At 40.0% G+C, this 25,686-nt stretch overlaps 1 protein-coding gene and 1 long non-coding RNA gene across 7 annotated transcripts in view; one reads left to right on the top strand and one right to left on the bottom strand.

Annotated features, from left to right (window-relative positions):
• Positions 1-25,686, top strand: part of LOC116671533 (RNA binding protein fox-1 homolog 3-like) — a 751,379-nt gene that overhangs the window by 426,138 nt on the left and 299,555 nt on the right. The gene's annotated exons all lie outside the window — the stretch shown is intronic.
• LOC116671564 (uncharacterized) lies at positions 3,204-16,775 on the bottom strand. The gene is made up of 3 exons (XR_004327297.1): positions 16,684-16,775; positions 7,424-7,428; positions 3,204-3,214 (listed from the first exon to the last, which is right to left on the bottom strand). It is a non-coding gene; the product is annotated as an uncharacterized LOC116671564 (long non-coding RNA).

Raw genomic sequence — 25,686 nt, forward strand, 5'->3', positions numbered from 1 at the left:
TTCCCCCCCCTGTGCACGGTTGCCTTCTAAACTCTTGCTGCAAAGGATTTACTCCTTTGATTTTACCGAATGGTTGTGAGAAAACAGCAGCAGCCATCTCATTAGGTGAGCATGTGAATTAGTAAGCCCGATTGCACACTTAACTTTTGTTCCTTTCACGCGCACATCAGTCTGGCCAAATTAACAACTGCAATCAGGGCTGACCTCCACAAATGTACTGACAGCAGTGAACCCGGGCTCAGATTGGCCCAGCTGCTCTCATTACGCGAATGAATCAGTGCAAGTTCAACATTGTATTTAAAGTTACTTACAGTACATTTAATTTTCGTCATTATATCTCTCACCCTTCATGCCTTCCATCTCTGTCACACTCAAAAAACACACACACACACACACACAACACACACACACACACACACACACACGCACTAGGGCAAAATAATTTGTGGGAATTATTCATGAATTGAAGTTGTTTGTCTAATTTAATTTTTAAAGCTTATTAGTTTCTGCCATTTACTGCAGGGAAATAAGAATTCCATGATGGCAGGAAAGACAGACCAGACAATGGAAATGAAAACGGAGACAAACAACTCAGCATGACAACAAAGGGACTGACAAATAAGGATGATGACAGAGGCAATACACAGACATGCACATAGACAGACAAATATACATGAGATGGCACAAAGACAGATCCTTAATTTTAACTGTAACTCATTAATTAAATGTTTCATATAATGAAAAATAGTCTTTTTTTCCCCCAACATATTACATAAGTGGGCCCCAGAGGATGAGGTCCAAACTTTACTGGAGCCTTGGCATAAAAACGTTTGAGAAAGGTTGCTCTAGTCTTGGCGGTGGTCTGTGCTTTCTGAGTGCCCGTCTTGTTCACATTAAAATCGACAGCATAGTACAAGTAGTGAATGTTAACGCTTTGCTGGAGACTTTCAACTTCAATACATACATACTAGCAATAAATAGCAGGCCAGAAAAGAATGTGTCCTTTGTTATTGGTCCTGTTTTGCACAGGTAATAAAATAGATAAACAGATATTATCCTAATCATGTAAGCAATGCATGTATGCATTGTAATGTTATTGATATTAGTCACTCATGCTAGCCACATGAATGAATGAGATCACGTAATATACATAATTTAGCTAGATGAATAAAGTTAGTCTTCTAGCCTTGTTTCAGTGAATATACAATACTTTTCTAATTAGTTATAATGGTAAAGTAAGTAATTTGAGCACATTTTGCTGGAATTTACACACAAAAATGATATAAGTTGACATGATAAGCACAATTCTACTTTATTACTATTCCTATTCCTCTTTTCTCTTTGAATCCTTCTTGATTTGTAGTGCCACTCTAACAATATAGCACAAGGGGCTGTGGCACATCTCCACTACTGAATAGGATGCCACTCGTAACTATAAGAACTCATTAGACATGTTTGACATTTCACTCCATACACGTTTGACAGAAAATCCCCTTTGATCCCATTTGAAGTCATATCTTGGCGCTCTAAAGAAGAAGAAGAAGATGAAGAAGGAGGTATACTTTATTAATCCCTTTTGGGGAAATTTTGTTTCTGCTCTTTTTTTTTCACTCTGCTGTGTGCACACACAAGCACACACACACACAGATGTTGGGATAATGGGGCAGTCATAGTCAGGTGCTCCAAGTAGTCTACTGTTTTATTAGCAACTTGGTGAGTTATTAAACAATCCGATCATGATTGCTTTGTGGTTTGTATCCTATCATCTACTGCCTGACCTCTGTGAGTTGATTCTGAAAGCAGTTACGGGAGCTCAGAGAACAAGGTGACACGAAGCAGGGTTCAGTTCACCATTTTGTAGAGTTTTTGAACAATCGCTCCATTCACTTTGATGACTTGAGAGTATAATAGATAAAGGGATACCAGGGGAAAGAAGGATTGTTTCAAGATAGGTTAACGCAGATAAATCTTCAGAAAAGAAAACAGCGTAACAATTATGATGCCAATTTGTTAATCAAATTAAAACAAATGAGGTAGGCTTTGTTCAGAGTTTGGAATGGAATGTAACAGAGTCGCAACACAAAGCTTCATTGGTAACTTTGCCAAGTTAAAAAGTAACTTCAAACAAAACCAGTTTGAAATTATTATACAGAAAATTGGCAAACTTTCCCTAAAGTTACCAGCTAACACTGTTTGTAACTAGGTAGCTTGGTTACATTTTTCATGACAAATCTAGTTGAAGTCTTCCAATTGGTGACTCTGCTAGATCCCCAGTCTTTACATATTATGACATTCTTTAAGTTTAGATGTGAGAAGGTTTCAGATTTTAATCTTTTTTTAAAGTCTGTTCAGAGTCTTCTATTGTATGTTAGGCATTAGCTGTAGTGAAAAAATAATATCTAAGGGCAGAAACTGTGCACACACTAACAAATCTTTTGCATGTAACCTCAGTGTTTATATACATTTAGTAGCAGTGGTCCGCTGCTAATACAATATTGCTGTTGCTCCTTCAGCATTTTGTGAAATGTCATGAAGTCGTAATTACACAACTCTGCTGAGCTGTCTGCTCCACTGAACTCAAGCAAACAGTCATCCGCTCTCTCTCCCCTTGAATATTCTCCAAGCATGAATATGCAAGCGGCGAGTGCATGAAGTGACAGATAATTTTTCTGCTGATGGCCAATACATCACTTACACTATGCTGTGATAGCAGTCCCTTGTTCACAATAAGTTGGAGGGTGTGCAGGAAGCATCCCAAACTGGCCACTCCAAGACAATCCATTGCTTTTATTATGATACTGGAATTGTCTATTAAAATGACATGGACTTTACTCTTCTCAATTTTCCATGCATTTCACATCTCTTCTGTTGCTGTAGATATGGACACTCCTGTGTGTGAGCCACAGAAAAGTTTTCCAAGCATTTCAAAATAATTTTGCTTACTTGCTAGTAATTATTTAGATAAGCCATTTCAGAGATGAAATGTCGGCTCCAAATGTTCCATTAAGCATCACAAACCCACATTTTCTACCACAGAAAGGGGTTGGTTGCCCAATGAATTCATCGATGTTATCCATTATCAGCTTTACTTTGTTGCTGTCTGGAGGGAATTTCTCACGCTTCTCAGTTGTTTCTAGCAGTGTTGTTGCGTTGGCACATTTTTATTCTTGCCACTTGTTGCCTCTATATATTCTGCATACTATTTTTTGTAATACTTCTTTAGTGGTTTATTTAAGTTTCCAATGTTGCTGCCACCCCTTGAAACATTTGCATTTTTTATAAATATAAATAAATAGATATGCATTATCTAGTTATTAATTTATTGATAAATAAATATGCAATATCTAGTTATTTATTATCTATTTATTTATTCTGTATTATCTTTTTGTGCGGCACTTTGGGAACCTTGGGTTTGTTAAAATCGTGCTATATAAATAAAGGGGATTGGATTGGACTGTATGAATTTCTCTGGCTGTTTTTCTTTTTTCTTTGTTGAGCTTAAAATAATCCCATACAGATGACATTGTGATGCTGACAGGTTTCATTTACACTTTTCTAGCTCCATGCAATCCATGCTTAAGGCATGTGACACATGCTGCTTGTTGTTACATATGTTTACAGCATGTCACTTAGTGTTTAGTTTAGGCTAATGGATGGCCATTTTGGCCAGCAGCCGACGGATAATGTTACTGATTATTAGATCGGGACAGGGCTATGACTAACGGAAAGAAACATATTGATGACAAATCATATCCAGTCCACATCATTGTTAGAGGACTTAAAGTGCCCGTATTATGAAAACATTCTACGTCACTAGCAAGGTGTCACTAACCAGGCTTTCTACGTCACTAGACGAGGGGGCTAACCGTAGCACATGCTAGCACTAGCATGCTAGCTCGTTCTCAATGGCAAAACACTGCAACAACACTCACTAGTTCACCATAATCTACAAAAGAACAACTTCCATGTCCCTGTTCTGCAGGTATTCCACAAGCATGTCCTTGTTTAGAAGAAGTCTCCCAGCTAATCCTGCCTCGGACTGACCAAAGATGGAAAAAGAATTATCTAGCTGATGTGATCTTACCTAGCTACTGAGCATGTTTGACTCCCAACAAAGATAGTATAGAAGTGAAATGTCTCACTCTGTAGCTAAAACAAGTGAGATGTCTCATTCTGTAGTTAAAACTGAGACCCAAACACACATAGGGTGAAAAGAGGATCTTCAGCAATGTGCAATACAACAAAAGAAATTGTGTTTTTTGAAAATGAAACCATGCAAACCTATTCTGGCACAACCTCAAAATACAATTATGAACCTGAAAATGAGCATACTATGGGCGCTTTAAGAGCCCTCAGTAGACAGTGCAATTTTTTGTAAACCGTAGAACTAAAAACAGGTGAGTTTAAAAGTGAGTTACTAACACTGTGTGGTCTTTACCAATTATACAGTAGGCTAAGTGCCACTGAGTAATGCACTAAACCAACAACTGATACTGCAGAGCTGCGCTTCCAAGAGTATATCAAAGCTGCACAAGAAACTGCTTTCAAAGTGCATAGACAGCCAAATGTCAGGCCAAGACTTTTTGAAGTAACAGTATTATATGAGATTCATTCGTACTATTTCTGTGTGCTTCATTAGATGCTCAGGTACTCTGGTAGACTCTTACAAAATGTGCTTTTGATCCTCAGGGGCATATATCATTAAATACTCAGCCTTCCCTCACAACCCGGCAGTGTCAGATAGTGTTTAGTTCAAGGAAGATTAAATAGGACAAGTGTTGGTGTTTTGTCTCTGTGACTCTCCCCCAGGGGCTACGTGCCAGTTTTTTTCTGTCCTGGTAAAGTGGCTTGAGTGGTTTTACCCCCAGTGGGTAGATACATGGTCCACTGACCATAAAAAAGAAATGTAGAGAGAAAAAGAAAGATAAGAAAAAAAACGGAGAGACAGAACTGATAATACTGATCTCCTGCATACTCAGAGGTGTACATACTCATCTTCAAGAACTGAATCAGAATCAGAATCACTATCAGAATCAGCTTTATTCGCCAGGTATGACATACAAGTATACATACGAGGAATTTGACTTAGGTTGGAGCAACCTCCGGGCGGCAGCTATGGAACAGCGCCACCACACGCTTATCTCGAAAAGAAACAATGCAGACAGCAACATGGTACAATACAACATCACAACATAATGCACAAGACAACACACAGTTCATGTGGACATATGAAGGAATTTTTGAGGTGGCATTGAGAGGGAGCGAGAAACACGAAATCGAGCAGACAGACGAATAAGGGTGAGGGATGGGAGGGGGGGGGGGAGTGTATGGTGTGTGTGTGTGTGTGTGTGTGTGTGTGAGAGATAATGAGTTGTGTGTGCGAATGTGTAGGCGTCAGACTGACTATGTTGACAAAAGCTCAGTTCATCGGCGTGACCTTGAAGAGATAACCAGAGCACAGGACGAGATCGAATGGCCAGCTGCTGGTTGTTTTCCTGCTCGGGTGAAGGGTTGCGGGGAGGGGGGTATGGGTAGTTGATCAGTTGCAGTCCAGTTTAGGGTGACTCGGTAAAATTTATCCGAATCAATGTCCATCACTCAATTGTTACCGACCTCAGCGTCATGCGAGCATCCATATCACGTAGTGATTTTTGCAGTCCATCCACCTTTTCTGCCAGACCGGTGGACACACAAAGCAACTCCACCGACTGGACCCTGATGTTATCAATCCCCTTCTGCGCTTCCACGGTCCGGTCTGAGATGTTGCGAGACAGTTCACTGGACTGGTCAGCCCTTAGATGTAAAACCTTCATCCTCTCAATCACTCCATGCAGGCACTCTTTAAGTTCCCCAGACAGCTTGTGGGTGAATTTGCTGGCGGCTGTCTTACCAATTTTCCGATAGGTCAGCGAGACCCCAAGTCCGACAATCAGGAGTCCCACCAACAGAGAGAGAAGTCAGAGAGAAGGCGCAATGGTATAAAACATACATTTATCCAAAATAGATAGGTCAGTAAAGACTTAATACACATTACCTATTAGTAGACATTAAAAAGCATACTAAAGCAACTCATACTAATACTGAACCAATACCTTGGAAAAAGTGGATTAGATCTTTTGAAAAGAACCAATAAAATGCTTACTTGTCCTGCTGTGCGAACTCTACCCCTCCCATGTATGAGCCTGAGATCAATGTGCATCGTCGCTGCTTGTTTACAGTGGTCCTGTTTGTATTGTATCATTCTTATAATCTTAGGAGTTTGCTTACCAGTAAATGAGACGGGTTAGAAAGAGAGAGAGAGAGAGAGAGAGAGAGAGAGAGAAATGAGAGTTTTAACTCTTGCTAGCTTTCCAACAAAAAACTAATTGGTTAGGTTTGGGCAACAAAACTACTTGGTAAAGTTTAGAAAAAGATTGTGGTTTGGGTTAAAAAACATTTGTTACGTTACTTCACTTTGGTTCATATGACGTAATTGCGCATGTGACGTAGTTCCGTATAATAATAATAATAATATAATATAATAATTTGCTGTTTACTTTTCAAACAAGACACGAACATGGCTCTCTTAAGTGAACGTCCTGTGTTTGTTTGACTCGTCCACCCCCCCGAACAGATTTACTCAGTCTTACTAGAATGTTACATGACATCCTGCTTTGCTCCTGTTACAATTACTGCAACCATTAGAAACCACTAGTAATAATTGTAAATATGGGTCGTAATTGCTGCTTGTGCAAATGACATATGGCGTAGTTGCTGTTTTTTTTGGTGTAAGAAAGTCTTAATTCACAAAACACTAACAGGTGTATCCTTGATGCTAAACGCTAACATGTGCACCGGGTTCTGCGTTTACTTAGAAAAGCTAACCTTCACTGAGATGTGTAAGATCTTTTTCTTGTTTTTGACAATAATCCCTGATGTGACTGCAGAGCCTTATTCAGCTCAAGATGTTTGGAAACTGCTAGTTTTTGTTTGCTTAGATATGCGTGTGTCCGACTTATCTTATTTGGTTACATACTTTTGTTGATTCTATAAGTTTTGGCAGGCTATTTCATTTATGTAGCCTAATAGTGCTTGTTGCCCCTTGTCCATAGATCTTTTTATTTACTGTTGTACATTTGTGTTTAACTGAGTGTTGTCCTCTTTTCAAATTAATTCTAAGGCTATTCAGAGGAAGGCACAGCATATTTATAATTGATACTCCACACAGGCTGCAAGTATAGTTTCATCTATAGAAATGGAAGTCATTGTTAGTTTGCACTTAAGAGTGGTGTGATGTTCTTTCATTATTGTTTATGTCAACATTTAATGCAATTTAAAGGTATATCATCGTATAACCCTAAATGAAAAACAATTAATGCAGTAACAAGTACATTTTAACTGACCTACTTTTTATTTTTTATCTAAGTACATTTTTACACAGTACTTTGACTGTTAATTAAGTAAATGTCTTCAAAGTAAAAGCATTTTTACATGATTATGATATTGTAGTATTTGTTGCATCTCTGGATGTACTTTCATCCAAGCTACACATTGTGGTGTACCGGGGAAGGATGCCAGAAAATGTGGAGGTAAGAAACCTGTAGATGTGATTTGGACTGAGGCCTCTGTGTTTACCACAAGCTCAAAAGCAGGTCAAGAGTAAAGAAAGAGGTGATAAAGCAAAAGAGAGAGTTAAAGGATGGCTTGCCTGGGGTAGAAAGAGAGCAAACAAAGCAGGTCAAGTGAATATTTTAGGGGTTGCTTTCTGAATCCTGTCTGACTGAACCTTTTTATGTCAAGCACTAGTTTATCTGCAAACCCTCTGAAGCTGCTTTCAGCTGCTTTTGTTGCACAAAAAATGTACATTTTCCCTAATCGGCCTACATTATATGCCCACAGAAATTTGAGTTATAGCAGAGGCATTGATATTTCAATGAGAAACACCAGCAAAGCAGCATGTTCACGAATCAGTGGTTTTACCGCACAGTTACAACTGAAACACTGATTAATGGTTATGGTTATAGTAGTAGAAGTATAGTACAGTTATGGTTATAGAGAGAAAGTAGCTTTGTTATGATGGGGCAGAGTGAACCTGGGAAAGCAACTGAAACATACTAGAGCTTCAGTTACTGTAAAGACCTGGGCTGGCAACAGCAGTTTTAAAAGGCATAGATTGGTTTAAACAGTTGTTTTAAGTTTCACATAGGTTACTTCTATCATCGTATCATCTACACTTCTGGAGGAGGCCCCTGTCAAACAGAGTTTCAACTCACACCTCCGACAGAGCTTTTCGGTCATCCCTGTGGAGGTTGAGGGCATTGAAAAGCAGAGTGGGCAATGTTCAAAGCTTCCATTGCTGAAGCTGCGGCGGGGAGCTGTGGTCTCAGGGTCTTAGGTGCCTCAAGGGGCGGGTAACCCTTGAGTACCGTAATGGACACCGGTGGACAACATTGCCTGAAATTACAGAATGAGATGGTGCCTAAGGTGTGACAGACCGGGGTGATGATTCCCTTGTTCTAAAAAGGAGCAAAGAATTTGTATAAATTACAGAGGTATCACACTTCTCAGCCTCCATGGTAAAGTCTACTCCAAGCTGCTGGAAAGGCGGGTTAGGCCAACAGTCAAACCTCAGATTGAAGGAACAATGCGGTCGTTAATGGACCAGGTCTTCACTCTTGCAAGGATCCTGGAAGGGGCCTGGTGGTATGCCCTTCTGGTCTGCATGTGTTTTGTGGCTCTGGAAAGGTGTTGACCGGGTCCCCCAGGAGATACTGTAGGAGATGCTGTGGGAGTATGGTGTGAGGGGATTCCTTTCTTAGGTCTATCCAATCCCTGTACATCCAAAACGAGAGCTGTGTCCGGGTTCTTGATCAGTCTTGTGTCAAGTGAGGTTGTCACCAATCCTGTTTGTGATATTCATGGACAGGATAACAAGGCATTGTTTCGGTGGGGAAGGGTTGCAGTTCAGTGCGCTGGCAATATCATTGCTGCTTTTTGCAGATGATGTGGTACTGATGGCATCATCAGTCCGTGACCTTGAGCACTCACTGGATCGGTTCGCAGCCTAGTGTAAAACAGCTGGGATGAAGATCAGAACATCATAATTTGAGCCTATGGTTCTTAGTAAACCTTGCAGGAAACTGATTGGAGTGCCTTCTCCGGGTAGGGAATAAGTCAGTACCCCAAGTGACGAAGTTCAAGTACCTTGGGATCTTATTCCGAAGTGATGGACAATGGAGCAGGAGATTGGCTGGAGTATCGCACCGAGAGCTGAGCCAGAAGGCAAAGCTCTCAATCTACCAGTCTTGTTCCTACCCTCACCTATGATCATGAATGCTGGGTCATAATCAAACAAACGAGAACCCTGGGTACAAGCAGGCAAAATGGGTTTCCTCAGGAGGTTGGCTGGCGTCTCCCTTAGAGATAGGGTGAGAATCTCAGTCATCTACAAGGACGTTACTCCTTTTGTGTCAAATGGAGCCAGTTGAGGTGGTTTGGGTATCTGGTAAGGATGCTCATTGGGCGCCTCCCTAGGGAGGTTTCCAAGGCACATCCAGCTGGGAAAAGGGCTCGGGGGAAGACCCGGGACTAGGTGGAGACATTTATGGTTTGTTTGAGATGAACTGTGCCTTGCCTGTAAAGTGGATGAGAGCAGGCAGCAGCAACCGAGGGCAGGGACAAAAAGCTGTGGTAAAGTCGGACAGGTAAAGTTGCGGTAAAGTCCAGCCATTTCCAGCAACTTCAGGCTGAACAGAAAGTGACATAACCCCTGTGGTCCTATTCTGATTTCATAAAATGTTATCAGACCCATATATCAGCTTGTACACAGTTCCAGTTGTTTTAATCATGACAGTGTAGCTCTCAAAACATTCACCTGTTAAATCAGCTGAAAGGCCGGCGTTTCCCAGCATGCCCTGGGTCCGCCTGGGTCTTGCAGTTGGTGAAAAGCAACTGCACTGCCTGCGTCTCAGCATTGCGGCCGCCTTGCCCTTGTGAGATTATCGTTGCCTACGTGTGCAGAGCAAGTTGGGATCAAGTCGGATACAAATCTAACTGGCATGTAACGGCTCGGGAAAGGGAAGTTTGGGTTCTGACGACCCCGCAACCCGACCCCGGATAAACCGATGTCAATGGATGGATATTTTCCTCCTGCAAGAGAGCAATCATTAGTACCGTTTACACATAATGTTTCTGGAATGTCCCTCTGATCCCAATTTACAACTCATCTACCTAATGCCAGAATATGGGCAACAGATGCATGGGGTGCTGAGGTGTTTCTCGTCTACATTTTAGTTCTGTGCCGTTTTCTGCTAATTTAGTCATTCTCTCTGGATTACTGTCTCTCTGGGACATAATGTGATAATAGAACATTGCGTGCAATATCATGGACATAATCATGATTACAGATAAAGTTTGATCTAATCCTATTATAAATGGTATTTATAAAAGGTGTGTGTGTGTGTGTGTGTGTGTGTGTGTGTGTGTGTGTGTGTGTGTGTGTGTGGTGTGTGTGTGTGTGTGCACGCGCATGAGCTTTCTTACCCCGAACATGATTCTGAAAATGAGTTACAGTAAGTTGCCCTGAGCATGTCTCTGACCTTTAACACTCTGTCTACTTCTACCTTTCACGTCTCCTTTACACATTGGGGCCCCTGCCGGAATCCAAGGCCTTCCTACTTGCAATTAACCTCACCCACAGGGCAGAATCATACACACACCTGTGCTGATTAGCCCGCGCTAATGGCTCTCTAGTACCCACTAAATACTCTCATAACTCATGAAAAGACTTTGTGACCCTGCACTGACTCACAGCCTGTGGATCATGAATCAAACAGGAGCTTGAAAATAAGCAGCTCTGCCTTGATTGTTAATCAGGGTGGAACTCTGCTCACTCCAACTACAGCACCTAACAAACAAGATGACAATAATCAGACCACCTGTATAGACACTGGAGGTATCTGGGAGAAACTGTAGTTATGGAAGATACTATTTTAATTGTGGTGATTGCCATCTTTTCTCTTGACCCTTCCACAAGAATGTCAAAGGTCACAGTTAGCTACAGAGCAGCCCTAAATCTAGAAGGTTGGAGAATCTTGCTTAAGAATACTTTCCTGTGAGTGGTTAAATCTGACTTGAATCCAAATACAAATACACTAGGACTCTGACTCCATCTCTCATTTGTGATATTTGAAAACAATATACCATATAATAGTGAAAAAAGAGAGGCCAAGCATGTTTTGTCTCATCTGAATCTCCTGCTGTACCTTCAGCTATTATTTTGCTATGAGCAGAGTCATGACAGGTGTGTCTGCGTTAGGATTGCCAGCAGACCTGGGATCAGAAGACCACCAGCTTCATAAAGAAATCTGCAGGAAGAAATAAATAATATAAAAACAAATAAAAGTAGCTTGTTGAATGTATCTAATTGTAACAGAGTAAAGTAATATCTGCCTAGGAAATCCTAGTCAATATCTGCATTTCTATTGTACTTGTTGTGAATACGCTGGCCACAACAAGTAATTAGGTTTTGTTTTTGTTGTTGTTGGGTCACTTTTACTCAAGACATGCTAACCGGCAACATAGGATTCCATTTACTACGCTAAGCAAGCGGTGGTGCAGCCGGACTAAGACAATGCATGCACTGTGACAAAAAAAAAATGTTTTCCCACAGGAGAATGTGAATAACCCTATTTAAACAAACGGAGGCGTACTCTTTTAAGGATGATTCAGGTTCATTAGAATCTGAATGTTTTTGTCTGCACATGATGGAAGTTCCACACTTGGGTTATGTGTTGACACCTGAGCCAGCTCTAGTCACTGATGAAGAGATGCATTTGAAAACTCTGATAACCAAAAAATCATCTGGACTTCTTGAGCAAATATTATTTTGTTTTCATTAAATTTGAATCTTATTTTTAGTGTTCGGGCCATCGTTCCAATCAAAAGTCAATAACATTGTAGTCAATAAGTTATTTGCTGAATTCTAAGAATGCAGCAACAATAAAGTCTGCCAGGTTTCTTGCCCCATTGGACTTCATTGTACACTTTTGTGGTATTTTCAGGAGTCGGCAATTACTTTGGTGAGTTTAGTATAGATACAACTGATTGGACTATTGTACAAAAATACCTAAATAGAACCCAAGTTGCAATAGACTGAATTATGCTTAAATACTACAAAGGAAGATACGTGACTAGTTACCCTATTGGCTCTCTGTAGGCTGCAAACTCATATATCTACTGTGTGTGTGTGTGTGTGTGTGTGTGTTGTGTGTGTGTGTGTTGTGTACATGCATGCTTATGTGTTTGTGCCACATCACAGCCTGGGCTGAACAAGCTTATGTTCAATTAATTCCTGGGCGGCTGCTAATGTTTTGGCCGAGTGCGGTTTAATGGCTGGGGTTTTAATATGAGGGCAGCGCAGCAGAACACACTGCCTCCTACATGGAGAAGTAAAGACCGACCATAAATAGCTGCTGTGGCTCTAGTTAAATCACACCTTACATCTGCTCTTGTATATTTTTCATGTCTTCTCTCATCAATTTACTTTACTTTTTAAATAGACACACCCTTCAAACGAGTTTTTATTCAGTGTGATCATGGATGCCTTTTATTTTCACAGATCTATTGAGTCTACATTTCTTGCTGTTTTTATAATGTGTGTTTTGGAAATGTCCAATGTAGGCAGTGTCTTCATACTTACATCCTACAGTTGCCAAATCACTTCTTTTTTTTGGTGCAGATAGCTGCAGTTGTAATTCAGCAAGACTATTTTACCTATAATTATATGCATGCTATACACAGTGGCGTCATACAATGTCAACCGATCAGTCAGTGACTGCTTTCTAGCATTGAATAAAACTATTCTCTGCTGTTATAGTCCAATCTCTCATCATTGCTATTTAGTGTCAAGCTCTGCTCACATTTATAAAGAGTGGATAGTCCTGAAATGTGTCTTCAGGAGGCTTTTAAAGTGGTTCCACTCATGGTTTGCTGCTCATTCCAAATCTACCACGCACTGACGATTAGGCTACATTGCACGTGTAAAGGGGGATTAATGCTTCTGCGGAGGCTCCGCACAGAGCTTTTGCCTTGGCATATGTAGGTGGCCTGAAGTAGCTTCGAAGCGGGTACCAACTCGTGACTTATAGTGGGAGAAGCAAAGTGTCTCCCCTGTGCTTTCTGACCATGGTGGGAAATCTGTAGCAGGAAAAGTTAACCCTCTCCTTGATTTCATGTTGTTTATGGAGAAGGTAAACTTGCAAAATGAGTTGGGGTTAATGCAACGCTACCAGGCCACAGCTAAGCAGACTAATCACAGTTGTTGCAGTCTGTACATATAGTACGTACCCACGGCTCTAATGCAGAAGCATAAATTAGCCGTAACGTATGTGGACCATTTGCGGAGCGGATGTGCCAGGAATGCATCTTTTAAATGGCTACATCTGCATCACACATACAGCATAGGATTATGTGAGTCTCATGCAAGACATTTGGGGTTGTTGTTGTTTCTTCAGTTTTTGGACCCGGCACAGCGCTATTGTCAGTTACTATCAAAGGACGAAGGTGACAGGAAACAATACATTAAAAATCAAACCTCTCAGAACTAAATTGAAAATATGCTCACTGACAGTAATTAAGTAATTTCCTCTATATCGGTTGTTTAATTTGAAAGAAATATAGAGACTCTGTGATCCACCTTTGTGCAAAAGAGCACACACCTTGCATAAATAGAAAACTTTCCTATTTTAGGCTTGTAGAGTGGATTTCTGCAGTGCATATGCATCACTTACACTCCTCTCTCATGCCCAGTGTAGCCAGTTTCATTGATTATAATGGAAGTGTAGTGTTGGAGCATCCGCTCTGATTATATGTCACATGTGCAGTGTAGCTGGCCGGTTAGAATGGATTATTCTGCGGATCTTGGATACTACTGTCTGAAGACTAAAGACTTCTGAATTCAACAATTTGGCCACAATTTAGCACATTGACCATACACAGTCCAGTCATATAGGTGTTGACCTAGTTGTGATCTTCCTAGAAATGCTGTATGTTACAATATCAGCTGAGGAAAACAGTCCTGAAAGCTTTGCAGGAAGGATTCCACCTCACTCTACCTGTAGGCTTCTATACTGTAAGTATCTACTGCATATTATGTCAACTCTCTTATCTGATCTTGAAATATATTTTGTTTAGTGGGCCCTAAGTGAATTTTGTTTTTTTTATTTTGCTCCACTTTACTGACATCCTTAATGACTTAATGTTGTACTTTAAAAAGACAATTTCCCCATCCGGAACAACTGGAAACAATTATAATGGATTGTTATTTTTGTAAACATTATGAAACTGTCTTCATTCAGCCATACAGATTTGACAAAGAGAAGTGTGACCATGACATACTTAAAAGAGTAATGTGTGCATAACTTTCAATATTACATTTAATGTAAACATTTCTAGCTTTTATCCGCTAATTAATTGAGTATGATTCCCATTGTTAATAAGTAGAGAATCGTTTGTAGCTTAAGCTGACTAAAGAACCTTCTTTAACCAGTTTTATTGACTTTATCTTCTACAGTTTATTGCACATGGATCCTCCTTATTCATACATGAACTCATTAACAGTGAGAGATCTAATCTTCTGTCTCTTTTTCATTTCCATGTTTGCTTCAGCATTTTCAAGAAATCCCTTGTGCTCTCAAATGTTTTTTTTTCCCACATCCCCCAACCTTACAATTCATAATTTAAAATCTTTTTACTTCATGTCCACACCCAAGGAACAGAAAAAAAGAATATCCCAAAACTATTTCTTCTGGTATGGGTTACCTGCATAGTAGAGTATTCCCCATTTGCATTTTGCTAGCTGCACAGTTTCGGTATGATCTCTTTCTCTCTCTCCAGCCTCCATCTCTATAGAGCACTACAGAAGCTCTTTACACACCACTACCACTATCATTTCCATCCTATTGGGGGAAGCTCCATACCTTCGTTCCTTTCTTCTCTCCTCCTCTCCCTCCATGCCTGTGATGGCATGCTAAATGAGGGTTTGCACTGCATTTTTCCGCTGACTCTGCACTTTGCAGCCTATGCCGTGCTAATAATTGGCCATAAGCTGGCAATCGAAACAGAGTAAATGGCTGTGATGGTGAGCATAGAGGTCTGGGGACACCGTGCAGAGAATGATGTAGGTGACGATGAAGTCCTCAGTGAGTGTTTAAAGCGGCACATAAAACAGTTTAGTTCAGTGTTTTTCTCCTCAGCCTGCATTATTCTTTTGGACTGGTGCGGTGGCAGTGGGAGGGTCAACAGGTGTTGCTCATTGTGCCCGTGTTGGGTGTTGATTGGTTTGTGACATAAGTGGCCACTGAGCTGATGACACTTCTGAAACAAGCTGCTCTTTGTGATGGCAAATTATGATGAGAAATATTCTGTCATAAGGAGTCCCTTACAGGCTCATCACACCTGATTGGCAAATTATGATGTTGGGAAATATTTAGCAAAAATGCAGTTCGGCAAACTTTGAAACACAGAGTGCTTTTCTTCCATCACTCTCTACCTCACCTGCTTGCATGTGTTGCTTCTAGCTATGCTACATAACGTTGTCTCATTGGTTGAAAGGTCAGCGGCAAGCAAGGTTAAAATTGAAATAATTTGAATTTGCAATTCCCATCCCCATAGAAAAACCTTATAGGAAAACAATGGCACAGTGCTTTTTACACTGATAGTGTGTGGGTGACTTTATTCCAAAAATAAGCAGATGACAATAAAATTGGCTGAAACCCACTACACAACAAATGATTAAATGGAAGGAAACAAATAAAAAAATCTTTAAAAGCAGATGATAAATTCATAGGATTAGAAACATACCTTATTTGTTTAATGTGAGATACAAAAAAAATTAAACTGTAAAAGCTATACTTATACTACAACTATACTTCCTATTTTTATTAGTCAATATACAATACATTTCTTAAACCAATGTATTACCATTGTTGTTGTTATAATAACTTATTATATATCAAATGGAGTATAAAAAATGATTCAATAATTCCAGTAACAAATTCTGCTTTAATGACTCACGTGAGTCAAATCCAATTATTATTGTCAATTATTTACAACTAGCATTTTGATTACAGCATAGTTTTATTGTTAAAATATAGTGCTGCATTAATTACAGAACATACTTTAATACAGTGTTACAGTACATCTACAGCAAGGCCACATTTCTGCTCAGTCATCACTACTAGGTTATGCAGAGGCCAAAGAAGCAGCAGGAGGAAGCCTTCATTAATTTATCTCTCTGCTCTGTATTTAACAAGCGCTACATGTGCTGAGGAGGCACGTGCCTAACACAAAGGTTCGGCACAATCATTAAAGGTGCACAGGCATACCAAGGCTAATCATTTGACCTTTGCTTTTCTTGTTCTGGGCGTTGAAAGGAGCAGCACTATCTGCTGAGGATAAGTCCATTTGTTATATTGCATGATTTATGATGGGCCCGTTAATGTGGAGAATGCTAAAACAGTCCAACTGAAAAAGCATGGAACAAATAGCTCCGGAGCCCAAAATTAGCTGGAGGGTGATACTTTGTTGAACCCTGGCAACAGCAAGTCTTTGAATTTGAATAAGCTTCTTCCCGTACCTCTGTCTCCAAAAACACCAACCAGCACTTTTAGGGCAGGTTTGGTTGGAAGCTCCTCGTCAGCAGACTTTAAAGCGCAACTCTTGCCAAAATGCAACCTAGGGTCTTTTTGTGAATGTACCCCAGTCAAACTTTCGTTTTAAAAGCAAAACTAGGATGTAAGCGTGTCTTTAAAAGATATACCGTTTTTTGTTTTCAGTCAAATGGCCTTTTGAATGGGAGTGTTAGTGGCACTACTATGATCTATTTTCAAAACACCAAGAAGGCTCGACACAACATGACTCTTTGCTCAATGCATCACCAGAAGCTCTACACATGAACTCCAGCATTGAGAACATTGTTTGGTTTCTTGGTTTGGTTGGTTTTTCCAGTCTCCGCAATCTTGCCAGTCCAAAAAAAAAACGATCTCTGAATGCGAATGAACGGACTCCAGGAGGAAAAGTCATTTCTTATGAGGCTCCTTTTTCAACTACAAGGTCAATATTGTATTTCTCTAATGACAAAACAACAAATTATCCATGCATTTATATGGAAATAAGCTTCGGGAACTTTCCATCTTTACTCTCCTCCCTGTTACATTGCATTAGGAGATCAACTCTTTGGCGGCGACCGGAAAAAAACAACTGCTAAAGTGAGTTGTTCAAAATCTTTCTTTTTAGTAAACTCTCTGAATACAAACAGTGTTCTCAATACTAAGTTTATATGTAGATCCCCTGGTAATACTTTGAGCAAGGTCTCATGTTGTGTTGAGCCTTCTTAGGGTTTTAAAAATAGTGATTTTGATGCTATCAAAGTAGAGCCCTTAGCAGTACCATTCAAAAGGCCATTTGACCGAAAACAAAAATACGGTATATCTTAAAAGTGACGCTTACGTCCTAATTGTGCTTTTAAACGAAAGTTTTGACTAGGGTACATTCACAAAAAGCTATGTTGCATTTTTGCAAAGAGTTACACATTAAGTTGCAACTCACAAAACCCTGTAGCCAATGCTTTTTTAAATTAATTATTCTATTTTTAACTGTAGTACTGACAGCCTGTTTAAAATTAGACCAGTTAGATGGTGAGATATTTAAAGGATCTTTACTAAAGGTGCTCTAAGCAATGTTGCACGTGTTTTAGGCTACAACATTTTTTGTCACATACAGCAAATATCTCCTTACTATCAGGAGTGTGTCCCCAGAACAAACTGTACGAAGCATACACAAACAGTGTTCCAGCATTCCAGGCAATAACCTACAAGAAGGATTTGGGGGTGGGGATTGGGGGTTAGTGCGTGGAAGCACAAAAGGGAGAGGACGGGATGAGGAGGAGGGAGGGGCATGCTTGTCTCATTTTGTTTAAAAATTCTTTGAACATTAACAAGAAGTAAAGTCACCCAACATTGCTTAGAGCACCTTTAAGACAGAAGCAGAATGACAGTTGAGTGTAGCCAATAGAGTAAGTTATACTGTAGCAGCCAGAATTCCAGCATTTTGTCTTTTATTATAGTGGGACAAAACATCACTTCAAACAACAAATTGCTCAGCATGTAGTAAAAGTAAACCACTTTACCTGGAAGTTTGAATCAAACCCAGCGCGGTGGGGTGTGCTCATCTCCATCACTGGGTTCCTCTGGGGCAAAACTGCGAGTTTGTTTGAAGGTCCACCAAATAAACATTGCAGAGCTGTACACCTCTGCAGCTGGAATCTGGCACAATTGATTCTGGCTTTTGGCAGGAGCTGCTGCAGTCAATGTCGTGTGGAATGGCTTTGAGGAGAAAGAAGTTGGAGGCCTGACCAACATTGGGGCCTCCCCAGGTTCTTGCCTTAGGCAGCAGCACGTCAGCAGTCTCATCGCCTCCAGTGCAGACATCTCTCACTCAGTGGACCAAAATAATTCTCCAACTCAACTTTTGGAAAAGTATTTCATATTGTGCTTTTGTGTTTTTATTCCATCTTACTCCTGCACATTCATGCAGAATCTACCTATTTGTCAGCGATGTGCCTTTGGAGCACCGCTATACATTTCGTTACATTACATTACATTTAGTGCTGTCAAACAATTAAAATATTTAATCACGATTAATCGCATTAAAGCCATAGTTTTTTATTTTATGAATTTATTTGACAGGGACAATGTTCTATTGAATGGAAGTGCGCCTGAAATCACAACAAAAAACACAGAACATGACTCAAATTGAAGGAAAGAGGGTGGTTTGGACGCAAGGAAGAGAAAGAGAATAAAGCTGAACTAAGACAAGAAAAGAGAGAATAGAATATACTGCAGTGAGGTGCATGTCAGGAGTGTTGGCCAAAGAGGAAGAGATACTGACAGCGCTAGGGGAAAGCATTCGAATTGAGCAGTTGAATTTGAATTGATATGTGGCATGACTGAGATAGTGAGAGGTAAGGAAGAGTTAAGGCAGAAAGATGGCAATGAATATAAGAAGGGAGGCCCTACAGGAGGAGTGGAATGGAGTTTTTCTCTTGTTTTCTCTCTCCTGCCTGACCTGTTGCTACTTCCTGACACTTACTTGAGGTATAAAGACATTTTACTGGCTAGAGTTTGGACATTAGAGCTACAAAAATTAATCAATTAGTTAATCGATTAGTTGTCAACTTTTCAATTAACCGGCAACTACGGTATATTGAGACATTTTTTAAGACAAAAGTGAAAAATTTGTTGATTCCAACTTTTTAAATGAGAATATTTTCTAGTTTCTTCTCCCCTCTGTGACAGTAAACTGAATATCTTTGAGTTGTGGACAAAACAAGACATTTGGAGGATGTCATCTTGTGCTTTTTGGGAAACACTGATCAACATTTTTCAATATTTTCTGACATTTTATAGACTAATCAATTAATCGAGAAAATATTCAATAGATCAATCGACTATGAAAATAATCGTTAGTTGCAGCCCTAGTGTACATCTACAGTATGTTTCTGTAAGAAAGGAGTGCATTGCGGTGTGTACTAGTGTACACATACTTGTGTCAACTCTCGAAGCTAATAACATATTCCTCAATTCTCTCTTGGTGAAGTCATCTGTTACAATACTCCAACATTACCATTACTATATTCCTTTAGCGTCCTTGCATTTCTTACAGAGCAGGATCAGACCATTTTCCTTTTTAAGAAATTGTCCTCTTCTTATGTTGTTCTTGTCAGTATGTTTCTACATCAAATCAAATTAGGGGGAATACTTATCATCATTTTTGAAATTTTGAATATTGTTTGTAGTGAGACAATGATGTCCTTGCCACTGCAACAAAGGGGAATTGCTCTTAGGGGAATGGTTGAGTCTCTGTAAATTATTTTTCATTAAAAACTAATAATGATGATGATGATTATCTAAGTGCAATTTAAGTAGAGCTGTAGGGCCCTTTCTAAACAGAAGGCCTTCTGCCTAGATCATTGGAGTTTTTTTTTAGTTTTAACCATACATTGCAGTGCAGGAAATTGGATTTTGTTCCACACCCTACCCACAGAAAAAATTGAAAAGCTAAATATATTGGGCTAACTATCTGCTGGCCTGCAGATATTCTATTGAATATGAAACACAAATTGCACCATACACACACAAAGTATAGATTTATACACCCAGCCCAAAAAAGTATGCTAATTCCCATGTTACAACATGTAATGCATGCATGCAAACAAACATAGAGCTACAATGTGCTGTGTGGTCTGTTTTTGGAGCTCTCGAGGTTATTAAAAAGGCTTTACATAGAAGTTCACATAAGTACCACCCCCCAAACTTCTTACATGCACAGAAACACAGAAACACAATAAACACACATATGTACTTCCCTACAGAAAAGAATCTAATCTGTCAGTATTAGGCCACAGCTGTGTTCAGATGCACAATCCCGCTGTACTTTTTCCTCCCTTTTGTTGCTATAAACTGAGTGCAGTGTTTGCTCTGTAAGCACTCAGATTGTTGCCCCGGCTTTCAACTCATAATGCCTTTGTACTTCTAGATAAAGTACAAGCTCTTCTAGCCATCATATTTAACAAGACAGAGAAGAAAAGAAAGCAGCAGAGGGTTCAGCTCCTGTGATGTATTTCCTCTTCCTCTCCCACTCTCGCTCAATGTCATGTGATGTAGACACTCTGTGTGTGTGCATGCGTGCGAGCGTGCGTGCGTGCGTGCGTATGTATGTGTGACTTTCATGTGTGTGTCATGTGTGTCAGGGTGTATGCACACACTGCAGTGTTTGAGGCACTTGTCACAGCAGGGAATGCTCGATAATTGATTTCAAAGTCTACTGCTAGCTGAGGTGATTCTCGTTGCTTCCCCTCCACCATCACCCCACACACACAAACACACATCTCCCCTCTATCCTCTTTTCTCCGCCGACAACAATAACAACAATGCCTACTTATGCCATAATAAATGGCTGAGTCGCGCAGCCTTTGTTTACTCATTTGTGACTGTCAGCCAGATGTTGTCTCCTGCCCTGTAAGCCCCCACCCTCCCACTTCCTGTTTCCCCAAGTTACCGCAGCCATCTTGGATGTCAATGCTATGCCATGTAAGAGCAGCTGTTACTGATATAAAAGGGCTGTTTTTTGCCGCAAGACATTTAGCACTGACTAACAATGCATTGTGCCACATATTGTGCTTGAGATAAATGTTGAACTATTTGTGCACAATACTCTCACACTATGAAGTAATTCATCATCAAGGCAATTCAATTTTGTTTTTACCACAAGGCAGAGAGATGTGGTTCTCATTCACTGGTTCCTACACAGTCCGATACACCCTTACTTACAATATTTGTTTAAAGGTCCAATATGTAATATATTTACTGTAATACATTTTAAAAAATCCCCACTGCGTCATCAGCTTTTAAGGAAACATGCCAAGTTGAAATTGTATCTTTTCTGACAACAATGCTAATGCCAGAATTTTCTCCTTTTGTAATTTCGATTCGTGACGGAATTTCTGTTTGTGTTTTGGCCTGTACCAGATATACCTGTAAAAACGTTAACCCAGCGTGCTACAGTACTGTACGCTAGTACAGCCATGAAAGGAGCAAACAAACAAACACGATCAACGTTAATAGATTCTACCTAACCTAGAAAAAACAGCATGTTTCTAACATTTCGTGACAGGAGATGTTACAAACCCCTGGTAAATATTGGAGATGTACTGTATTTGAAAGATGGAGAAAGCTTAGAGCCTCAAAGGATGCTGAGTTGGCTAATTTCCTCCTGAGCAGGTAAGCATTAGCTTCAGGCTAATTTATCATGGCTACAAGGGACAGGCATTTATTTTGTTTCAACATTTATGTACTCACATAGAATTCTATAGCTAGAGTTGCTAAGTTGGTTACTCGCAAAAACAAATTGAGATACAGCCAGTGAAGTGATCCCAACTGGTCCTGGCTAACGCCACAATGCTAACCCTGCTAACTGCTAATGTTACCAGAGGACCAGGCAAGCGGGCCAAAGCTGTTTACATGTAACGTGTAGCCTGTTCTGCGTCCGTAACAGACAACAGTGACTTATTTTAAGACACGAGAGGGGAGCTGTAAATTGAGAAGAGAAGACCGTGAGTTTGCAGTGTATTTAGCGATTGTTGCCAAGTCAATAAAGTGTGTTCAGTCGAATGGAGAGGACGGCAAGGTACTGTTATTTTAGCGGTTCCTACTGTAATTGTGAGTCGTGTGTCTGTCCGTCGGGTGGAGAGGATGATGAGGTTTTTGTGTTTATAGCGGTTTCTACCATAATTCTAAGTCTAGGAAGGATGTCTGTCTGTCAGGTGGAGAGGACGGCTATGATGTCAGTTGGGTACAGAGCTCCATGTGAGCACAGGCTTTTATGACTATAGCCAGAAGTATAGCCAGTGTCTAACGTTAGCTAATGTTGCTGTGAAGTAATGTCTGGCTATGTGAGACAAGCGTCTAGCAACATTGTTGCTGCGGTCTCAGCCTGGCAACTTCCGTAAACTTTGAGTCTGGGGAGACAACTCTCCAGTATTTAGAATTTGTACTGCAGTAACTATTTTAAACACTAGCTGTCAGTATTACATATTGCACCTTTAACAATATTTTCCGATGTTTTTAGGCCAAAGAATCCAAATCTCTACACATTTTTAATATATGAAACTCTCCAAAGCTTCCTCCACTGCGTGCGCACACACACAAACTCTAAGAGACATCTCCATAATGCAGATTCATAGTGTCTTTCTCTTAATTGTATAAGTCAATTACATCCTATAACAAGCAGGAGCTCAGTCGGACATGGATCTGAAAGCGCAGTGGAAAGGTGGGAGGCTCCCAGCTGGGGCATAATGGGAAAACAGCAGTCCTATGGGGAAATTTCCCCTCATAAATTTTACCTTTTGTCTTAGGTTCGGTGCCCAAAACCCTCCTAGTACCACTGACGAACTGAACATCTAACATGTATGCAGGGTAATGGAAAATGACCAACAATTAATTTAAAGTAAAGACTGCAATGAAATAAGATAGTATACCATTGAGCAGTAAAAATACAGGGCAGCTTGTAAAGCCTTGTAAAGCCAGAAGAACGGAGATTGCCTTCCAAAGAAAAATGACAGCATTAGTTGTTTGTTCCAATGCCTAAATACAGTGCATGTTTAAGTTTCCCTGTCAAGGACCTCTAATGGGGCATGTAAATAATGACTTGTCTGTCAGGAGGAAAGGTGGAACCAGCCCAGTGCTGCCTGAAAACCTCATAGGATGAGTCTTGCAACCTCCTAACAAGAGGGTTGGGGTGAATTGATGAGTGAACAAAGCATAAATCTTTGATGTGGGAAACTAACCTGGTTGACACCAGACCCTTCTCAGTTGTAACTGAGAGTGGGTCTGGGGAATGTTCCTTCACAGCCCATTTCCAAAGGGGATGTCAAATGCTTCTGTGCACAATTGGACAGACCTAAACCCAATCAAACTGATAAAGGATATAACGTATGCAGAGCTATGGAAAAACATCTCAACAAGCGAGCATGTTGCAGAGCTATTGTCATTGTGTAAAGCCTGCCTCAACGGTTGTGAATGGTGCCTCAATTTGGAAAAATGGGACTCAAATTTGCCGGTTGTTCATCAGGGTTTTCCCAGGCAACTGGGAAACCACTGTCCACAGCCCATTATTACCAAAAGTCGGTTGGTTTTCTACCTCTCTGAGAGCACGGTTCCTCTGCCGGAACCTGTTTTTCCAATTTGGGATATAACGTGTTTTCATTCATGAATTGCAAGCATTAAATCGTCACAAACACGGTCATGCAGCACATCATTAGAAAGCTTAAAGTCTCATGATTCCATTGAGCCCACACACAAAGTTCTAGCGGTTATAATCACGCTATGAAGTAAAGAAACACAGAAAGATTCTCCACTGTTTCTGTCTAAAGTCGAGCGTGCATCCCTACCTTTGTCCTTGTGTCTTTATCCACAGCGGTGAAAGATCGTCATAAACGTTTTTTTGCTACATCGCCAACAGTTCAAAGAATAAGTACATCCAATCCTTTTAATCCAAAATGAGCTGGTCCCCTCACAATCTTGTAAATTCTGGCCGACTTTCCTCGTAAACAAAGCTGAAAAGTCTATCCTTTTTGGACTTTGATCGCTTCTGCTGTCTGTCCTGAAGCAGCCACATTGTTTCTTTGCAAACAGAGGAAAAGGCTAAAGCCCAAGCTTTTGATTGACAGCTGAAATAAGCCAATCCGTCCACTGTAGGCTGGGTTCTCCTTTATGAAAGCCAATAAAGTCGCAGGGTTTACAAAGGAGGGTCCTGTTTAAATATTGAAAGCTACTCTATCCAATTACAACCAAACATTATGAAACCAGCCTCCCTGTGTAGCCAATAAGAAGACGAGTTGATTGATACCAAACAAGCTTTGTCAAAGCAAAAATAAGGCCTTCTTATGGCATTTCACCATTTCATCAAATTATGATTACTTATTTCTATAAATCTCTAAAATGTAGTTCTTTCAGGTATATGTGTGAGTGATGTGGATGTGTTTTTGTATTTCAGAAGGACTGCATTTTGCACTTTTTGGGCTTTTTAGAAATAAGAAATAAGAAAAACGCAAAGACATATCTGTAGAAATACATTCATATAAAATCCATTTTCTAAGTTATTTTTTCTGGATTTTTTCTCTTCTAAGTTGAAACATGTGGCTAGGGTACTATTTTTGTATGTAGCCCATCTTATATGCTTACAGTAGTGTTTTTTATTAATTTTTCAGATGATTTACTTGGACGGAAATATAAATTCTCTGTTCTAACCTCTGCAGCTCTGTGTCAGTAAGGCCTAGTGTCACAATGCCACTAGAAACAACAAATTGAGAGTGTTAACTTCCCAATGACCTCAGGGTCATCCCAGAGGGCCAAAGTATGTGGAAACTGCAGCACTTTTTTGGGGGTAAAAATGTAGGCGAGAAAAGCATATATTTTCAAGTGTCTCTAACTGTGCCAACAATTATACCCTAAGCATCAATTATTTTAACAATTATGGAGAATGTTAACAAACCATGTTCTCTTAACTCTTAACTAAACTAGTTTGTGTGCCTAAACCTAACCAAACCTTAACTTAGAACCATATACCATTAGAAAAATCATTTGATTATTTTTGTGATGGAGAATTATAGAATGCATTTACAAATGGTGTTGGCGTGAAGGTAAGTGTGTCTATCAAAGTTATGTTTGTGATGTTTAAAAAAACTGCGTATTTTGCCTTTAATCTGGGGGAAATATTTGCAGAGCTATGACATTGGAAACGTTTCAGACCTTGGTACTATCTTTAAATTCTAAAAATTACATTTACAAAAAAGGCGACAGAGCGACTTTGGCAGGCTTCAGCCGTTACTTTGTCTGAGAATGAAAAGCCAGTTCTTGCACCCGGGCAACAAACAAATACATGTTAATAGAAAGCCTAAAAGCTGCTACAGCATTGTGCTGTGGGCAATTATCAAAAAATTAACAGTAGATTTTTTTTACCAAATTATTGCAGTGTTAAATGGACATATATTATGCCTTTTTCTATTATCCTCTTTAATGTGTTGTCTTAAAGCATTTCTTCTCTGGTTTACTTTTTAGTAGTTATTTACAAACTGTTTCTTAGTAAAAT

This window comes from Etheostoma spectabile, chromosome 21 (assembly GCF_008692095.1).
Source record: "Etheostoma spectabile isolate EspeVRDwgs_2016 chromosome 21, UIUC_Espe_1.0, whole genome shotgun sequence".
In the NCBI taxonomy this organism is placed as follows: domain Eukaryota; kingdom Metazoa; phylum Chordata; class Actinopteri; order Perciformes; family Percidae; genus Etheostoma; species Etheostoma spectabile.